The 8,331-nt window shown below is 41.6% G+C and overlaps 1 pseudogene; it reads right to left on the bottom strand.

Moving 5' to 3' along the window:
- Positions 1-6,620: 6,620 nt before the first annotated feature.
- On the bottom strand, positions 6,621-6,709 carry LOC118662331 (annotated as a pseudogene).
- Positions 6,710-8,331: the final 1,622 nt, after the last annotated feature.

Below are 8,331 nucleotides of genomic sequence, written 5' to 3'. Positions count from 1 at the left end.
ATGCTATTGGTTTGCCCCTAATGGTCACGGAACTGATCAAAGGGGTGTAGACTGTGATGTGCTCTACTCTGGCCCTTAGAAATGAAGCCTTTTTACCACACATGATCCAGCCTGAAGAGACCACATTAAAAACAACCAGTAAAATGTGTCTACTTGCTGGTTGTTTTTCCGCTTTTAATGATCTTTAACCGAGAAACAAACCAAATTACTTTCTTATTTTGCTAAAGCCCCAAAGAGGAGATGTTTGAGTATAAATTGAAAGTTTGTTTCACTTAAACTTCAATTCACAAGGATTATTTCTGTCCTTAACTGAAATTCAAGAATTAATATTATGCCTATGTTTCTAGCATACATGTTTATGATGTTGCAATATTATCAATATTGTTTGCTTACTAAACTCTATAATAAGGACCTCTTTTGATTTCAAGTGTTTGGTTCAGTTACACTTTAACTGTAGGGTTTATACTTATAACTCTTAGAAATTTCAGAAAAATATTGGAGACAAGGGAGTCATGAGAAAAAAAAAACAACAACGAGGAACTAAAAGAAGTTTACTTGATTTACAGAGGAATGAGGTCATGGTATTTTGAGACTGTCAGGCTGTTTTAGTAGCAGAATACTTAGAGCTCTAGATACCAAAAGAGCCCTAATCCTATTAAACTTTAAATCTTCTAATAATGATACTAAGCTCTAGTTATTTTGAGCTTTATTTGCATTCTTTCAAGTAAAAACAGTCTTGCTTGAGTTTCTTGAAAGGAATAGAGCTAGCACAAAGTATGGTACCTCACAATGATGCAGGTAGATCATTTCTGAATCCCGATTTCTCTTATACATTTAAGCAAGACAGAGTAGTCCAGAAAGCTTTGCTCATAGACAGGGTGTGCAGGAAATATGGAGAATATGAAGTGAATCAAAAGGTTCTCCTGAATTAGTGCTTCTCTTTAGCTACAACAAGATTACTTTGTGGTAAATATATGATCATTTTTCTCCAGGTGGTTTTGTCATCACTTGTACTTCTTGGAGCATTTTAGAAATTTCCCTTGGATTCTGTGAAGTATTGCTACAGCACTTGTAACGGGTGTGACCACATCACTTCTATTTATTACTGTGGACTCTCCCCTTTACAACTAGTTCCCACTAGTAAAATAAGAAGGATGTGATGGCAATAACAACCACGAAAACATTTATTTTGTGTAACTTCAATGAACAGAAATTCATCTTGTCAGAAGAAGAAATATATTTTTGGCCAATTACCAAGCAATAGATTTCTACGATGAAGGTGGCGGGCATGTCTAACTAAGTTCTAGGGAACTGCCAGTAGTGATTGTTCGAGAGAAAGAACTGTTAACTAAAGTGATCATTACTTTTAAAATGTGTAGACAATTATGTTCCTTTAATAGTAGTTTAATGATTAAACACTTTACAATGTAAAGGATATTAGTAGAGTGCATCCATAGAAAATCATGCTAAATAAAAACAGCAACAATGAGAAGTAAAATGGTCATTATGGCTTGGGAAGAATTCAAGATTTGAAAAATAAAGCTTTTTTTTTTTTTTTAAGAGATCTTAAACCATGACGACTTAGATGCATAAAGTTGCTTATGATCTGACTGAATAAAATTTTAAGATACTGGTGATATTTTAAGAGCAATGTATATAAATTGGGTGTTACTTTTATTTTCTTTTTTAAGTAGGTTTTTATTGGTTTTTTAGAGAGAGAGGAAGGACCAGGGATAGAGAGAGAGAAGCATCGATGAAAGAGGAACATGGTCCATCGGCTGCCTCCTGCACACCCACCACAGGGGACTGAGCTCCGCATCCCATACATGTGCCCACTGGGAATCGAACCAGTGGCCTCTTAGTTCCTGAGTTGATGCTCAACCACTGAGGTACAGCAGTGGGGCTCACTCTGTTTTATAAATATTTGCAATGCATTTAGAAATCATCAGAGCATTGGCTGCATTTGTTAGCATGATGCACTTAACAAAACAATCTTTTTCCTGGGAAACCAGAAATTGCTCGGAAAAATTAACACCCAAGTATGAGAGATAAAAAAGGAACAACCGATGTAGTAAAAAATATTAGGAACAAAAGGTAGATAAAAACACTGCCCAGGGATTTGTAAACATTGAGTTTCACCCAAAGACGGCAGAGGCGTCAGGACGGCAGATGGCCAAGTGCTCCCAGCACAGGACAGCGCCCCAAACCGCTGGGAAGTGTAACTCCAGAAGCTCCGGGAGGTGCCCAGGGAGCGCACAGGCGGTGCCCCTGTGAGGCCTCATCTGCTCGGCCATGAAACCACCTTCACCTTGGCTGGCTCAAGCTGGGAAAGGCACAGGGCAGGACGTGACAGATGAAGTCTAAGCGAGGTGGCCACCGTACACTCAGCGTCCCTCCTAACACCTATCAGCGGGCAAATGGGAAATGGGGGGGTGGGGTGAATGGCCAGGGACCAGGGCGAATCAATCCCCATGCAGGTCCCCTAACCAGCCAGACCCGGAGCAGGAGCCAGAATCGCCCTTCTCACACAGAAATGCTAGGCTGCCACTTTAGAAGCTGCTACAATGAAAGGCAACCTGGGTGGGCGGAGAAGGGACAGTGGAGAAGCAGAGAGAGAGAGAGAATAATTGTTTTTACCCAATGAGATAAAATTGTTTTCATCCAATCAGATTTTCTACTTGCTTTCTACTGATTACGGAGGTATTTAGGCCATTAAGTGCAAATTGAAAGAGTTTATGATTATTTATAAAGATAACTTGATTGTAATAGTGCAGGTAATCACATTTCCAGGCACCGAGTACACTGAACGCACATCTAATAGCTATTCGATATGCACGAGACTTAAATGCCTTGCAGTATTATGAATGCCATTAGTAGCCAAAGTCCCAGCCCTAAGATAAATAAATAGAATTGCTTAAAGGAGTTTTTAAAAGATTCAGACTTGTAATTTTTTTGTTTTCAGCTGATGAAGCAAAAATTCTTTTATGGCATTTCCCATGCCTCCATGTCGCCCAGGACTCTGCATTTTTGCTGTCCCTCAATGTGTATGGGGGGCAGGGGCGGGGGAGGTGTTAACGTTTTTCCAATTCCCTCCAGCCGGAGACCACCAGTGACACCACTCAGCAAGCTGGATTTAATACTCCTGTTGCAACGAAGGAGAAGGCATACCTGGAGGATTTGAGAGACATCTCCTCAGGGGGGTGTTAGAGAGGACTTGTAAGATTCCGGCTGCTGTCAGGCGATTTCGGGTTTAAAGAAGGTGAACTTCACTTTGGAGGCCTGGGCAATTCTGTGACTGGATATCTTAATGGATCTTGTCTAAAGTGAAGGCCAGCCCTAGGCTAAAGCTGTGATTGAGAAAAAGCAGCCACCTGATGAGTAGGGCGTTAGGCCATCTTTGTGGCTTAGACAATGATCGTAGGTGGACATGGCTCTGCCGTGGTCTCGGTTTTGCCTGCATTTGTCCTGACTGGCCCTGTGTAATGCTGATGTTCTGTGAGCCGTGTCTGTCCATCCGAGCGTGTGGTCCGGCCGTGAGTGCCAGCGGGTTACTAAGGCCGAGGCGACCTTGCCCAGCCCGAGCCTGGATAGCAGGGGTTGCTTTTTCTTTCTCATTGTTTTGTGATAGACCCAGTTAATGCCAATGAGTTGCTATATTTCCCAAATATTGTCCAATGAAATGATCCCCTACTCTCTGTTGTTGACACTTAGATCTTTGTTTCCTCCACTTGCTTGCAATGCTAATGAATATTTTGCATATTAAATAACTGTAATGTGCATTTAAAAATGGAAAATGGAGGAAATTATATTTCCCCTCATAAACATGATCCTCACTCAGGGTTCCTTTATTGTCTTAGATTTTGGAACTAGAGACCTAGGAGAAATCTTCCACTTCCTGTCACTTCCTCTTGCATGCATATGCAAATCATTACCAAATCTTGCAGATTCTCACCAAGGAAAGCCTCTTGAATGTACCCTACACTCTCCACTTTAATTCTTGCCTCGTTCATGCCTTGGTTTTGAACCGCTTCCAATGTTTCTCTCGCCCTATCAATTTCATTGTAGACAACTTGCATCTTACTGGAAGCCCTTTGGCACGACTACCCATCCCCTTCTACTTAAGAGTCACCAATCGCTATTTGCCAAAGAGAGATTTTCTTTTGCTATTCTTCCTCCCTCCCTTCTTGGGCCAGCTTTTAAGTATGAGAGTCCCATGGGATTCCGTTCCCAGCGTGTGTGTAGGGTTCGGTTTGCTCCTCACTCTGCACCTGCTCCCTGTCCTGGGCAGCACCCTTGCCTGCGGGGCCGGGCTGACCTCTGCAGGTGGCACCACTCAGGCTCCTTGGCAGTGGCCCCTCCATGTCTTCACTTGAAGCAGGGCCAGTCAGGTCCTTCCGTGCCCGTGGTCCTAGACCACCTGCCCCCCTGTAACCCTCGCCGTTTGTGACCAGCAGTGGTTAGAGCTTCCCACTGTTGGGGTTCTGGTGCCTCGGCATTCATGCTGATTCGACACCTCTGCTCATGCTCGTGACGTAAATCTCGCTTCCTAAGCCTAGTTTACGGAACTGGGGCAACATGAGATTGTCAGGATTCTGCGTGACACGTAGTGTTGGTTATTTTTCCTCCGTATTCTTCCTAGGTTAATAAATACATCTCTAACTTTTTTTTCTGTCTATAACTTTACTGACTTTTCAACCAACATCTCTAACTTCCCTCTCTGTATCTTCACTTGTGTGATGCACTTATGGAATGCACTGTTTTATAGAGATTCCCTTCTCACTGGCTTCTCTTCCCACCTTTGCTATCTCTCTGAATAACACAATTTACCCAATTGGCTGGGCTGCACACTTAGGAGTCATTCGAAGTCATCTCGTTCACTCCAATTGCAACCAAATTCACCATGCCTGAAAACTTACTAACTTGTTTTTATTAAATGCCAATACAAAACTATGTTTATAACCACATATGGAAAAGGATAAATACCACTGTGCCCTCAGTCTCAAAAAGATTATGTACTGACCCTCTCTACCTAATCTCATTCCATTCCCCCGCAGAAGTAGCCACTACCCTGATATTTGTACTTATCTATTAGAGAAGTCTAATATGTTTTTGCAAGTTATTTATGTTTTATATTTGTATTTGTTTCTTTTTAAAATTAGCTTAGTCATGGTATAATCCTTTGATTTTTTTCCTCACATCAATTCATCATTCTAAAAATTTTATTGAACATACTTATCATGTTCCATACTAGAGGCCTGGTGCATGAAATTCGTGCATGCGGGGGGGGCGGGGGGTGGTCCTCAGTCCTGCCTGCACCCTCTCACAGTTCAGAATCCCTCAGGGGAAGTCCACCTGCTGGCTTAGTCCTGCTCCCCATGGATATCCCTCTCCCAGTCTGGGAGCCCTTACTCCTTACCTCCGGGATCGCTGCTCCTTATCACTGCCGCCGAGGCAGGAGAGGCTCCCACCACCGCCGCTACACTCGCCAGCCGTGAGTCCGACTTCTAGCTGAGTGGCATTCCCCCTGTTGGAGCGCACTGACCACTAGGGGGTAGCTTCTGCATTGAGCGTCTGACCCCTGGTGGTCAGTGCGCATCATAGTGATCGGTCGTTCTGGTCGTTCCGCCGTAACAGCTGCTTAGGCTTTTGTCATGTAGATGTGTTCATTCTAATACTTGAAGTCTTGGCAGGCTCTGCTCGGTGTTGCATGAGATCTTTTTATTTGCTGTTTTCCGACCAGTTGCTTGAGCCTATTGTTCCGGAGGCTTAGCAGAGAGCATGCTCTGAGGCCTGCTTTAAAGCCAGCGCCTCCTCACGTGGGAAGGAGCATTTCCCTCTCACCTAGGGAGGGGTCGTCTACACTGAACGCCTAAGAAGGGTATTTTTCTAACAAATCACACTTGTGATGCTACTGCATATGGATGTTGGGAGCGAGGAGGAGCCATATGAATAGCACAGAGCCCATGCAGCTATATTTAAATAAAAACTTTGGAAGCTATAGCACAGGTGCAAAAATGTATTATTATCATTTAGGGGCAAAACCTTACATCTTTTTTGTGCAATTCTCTTCCGTTTAAAACATGGCATTTTTAATTATAACTGGACACATGTGATGCTTGCACACTGATGCATAGCCATGCTGAAGCCTACTGGAGACTTTCCTCAAGAAGAAGAGCCCGGGCCGAGTGGCTCAGTGTGTTAGAACATCGCCCTGGTACACCAAAGGCTGCAGGTTCAATCCCAGGCCAGGGCACACGCAGGAGTCAAACGACAAATGCGTACCTGTGCAGAACCACAAATCGATGTTTCTCTATCTCTTGGACTCCCTCTGTAAAAATCAATAAGTAAAAAATAACTATTTAAATACCTGCCAATCACATCCAGTTTAGCAAGGAAACCATAGTTTCGTGTAAGATTTTTGAATACTAAAAATAGGCTGATGATAGTCATTATTGCCATCAGTAATTCAGTCAAAATACTAACTTGTTGCTCATTAAAACAATGCTTGGGAACTGTAAAGAAAGCCTTCATGAGCAGGTACAGGTATATGTAACGTTTGTTCACGCTATACTTTTATTTATTTATTTATTTATTTATTTATTTATTTATTTATTTTTAACACTGTCTAAGTCTATATAATGGCTTGTCTCATAGAGGAGAGCACCGGAATATGTTAGACTTTGTTGCTGTAGCAAGTTTTTTGTTTTTTTTTTTTCTTTTATTTCTCACTGCTTGCCATGAAGGTGAGAAGAAGGGAATAGACTCCATAGAAACAACAGGAATTTTATACAAATTCACAAAACCAAAAACTGTAAATAATTTCTACCTTTTTTTAACATAAGCAATATGTCCATGGAAGACACATTTTGGCAGACTGGTGTGAAAAAAATCTCTATTAGAGTGTTATTTCCTCTTTATTAATTTTAACTAAAGCATGTGGGTATTCTGTGTGTCCCAGATAGATATAAAGTCAGAATTATTTAAAATAATATTTATAGAAATATTACTGTCAAGAGTAGGTAAAATCAGGGGGAAAATGTAATAGTGATAAGAAATGTTTTGAAAGTAGTGAATTTAAAAACCAGCCCATTCCTTCAGATATGTGGGATTACAGGTGTGAATTTCAGCATTGATTTTTGTTCTTTTTTATAGTCAACTAGAGGCCTGATGCATGAAATTCTTGCACAGGTAGGGTCCCTAGGCCTGGCCGGTGATCAGGGCCGATCTGTGGGGCGACCGTTGGGGTGATCGGGGGCCCCTGTTGGCACCTGCCTTGGCTGGCCTGGGGCCTGCAGGCTGGGGGCAGCTCCTGTGTTGAGCGTCTGCCCCCTGGTGGTCAGTGTGTGTCATAGTGACCGGTCGTTCCACCAGTCATTCTGCCACTGACTCGATTTGCATATTAGGCTTTTATTATATAAGGTCGGCACTGGGGAAAATGAGAAATATCAGCACTACTAGCCACTTACACTGACAAGGGCTGAGACAAAGTTACTGAGAACTTTGGTGGGTTCACGCCACTGACAACCTTTGTAATTATCTGGGAAAAAACGTATATAATATGACAACCACTTATAAAGGTGAAAACCATCCCAAATGTCATCTGAAACATTTGAATAAACTTTTATTTCTGTCACACTAATAAGGGGTATATTAATTGAATCTGATGATTTTTGTAGACTACTTATATAGCATTTAATTATAGCACTTAATTATTGCATTTAATTTCAGCTTCCAATAGTTTTAATAAAGTTATTTTCCCTATGGAAAGTAACAGAACTAAATAGAAAATTACGATTTCTTCTTTGGTTTAATTAAACTTGCCTATGGGAGTCAGGCTGTTCCAATCATGAGGCTTTTGCCAAGTGCCTATTACTTACTTGCAGGCGTCATACCCTAAAATTGCAGGTTTAAAGAGAAACCGAGAAAATAAATGAAGTTCTGAGCATAGGCTTTATAAACCCAATTTGATAAGTGATAGCAAATCTCTATTTATACTCAAGCTCATTCTAAACATTCTAGTTTAAAGACGAAGCAAGGAATATTAAAACTTGCCTGCTGATCAAATAGAACACACATGTGTTTCTTTTTCTTTTTTTATTTTGCTTTTATTGATTTCAGAAAGGAAGGGAGAGGAAGAGAGAGATAGAAACATCAGTGAGGTTAGAGAATCACTGATTGGCTGCCTCCTGCAACCCAGGCATGTACCCTGACCAGGATTCAAACCATGACTTTCTGGTTCATAGGTTGACCCTCAACCATTGGCCACACCAGCTGGGCCACAACCTGGCTTTTAAATAAAATTATGTTTTGTCTTTTTTTTTAATAATAAAA

This window comes from Myotis myotis, unplaced genomic scaffold (assembly GCF_014108235.1).
Source record: "Myotis myotis isolate mMyoMyo1 unplaced genomic scaffold, mMyoMyo1.p scaffold_m19_p_8, whole genome shotgun sequence".
NCBI lineage: Eukaryota > Metazoa > Chordata > Mammalia > Chiroptera > Vespertilionidae > Myotis > Myotis myotis.
The sequence above is the reverse complement of the archived record's forward strand: the minus strand, read 5'-3'. Positions and strand labels throughout refer to the sequence as shown.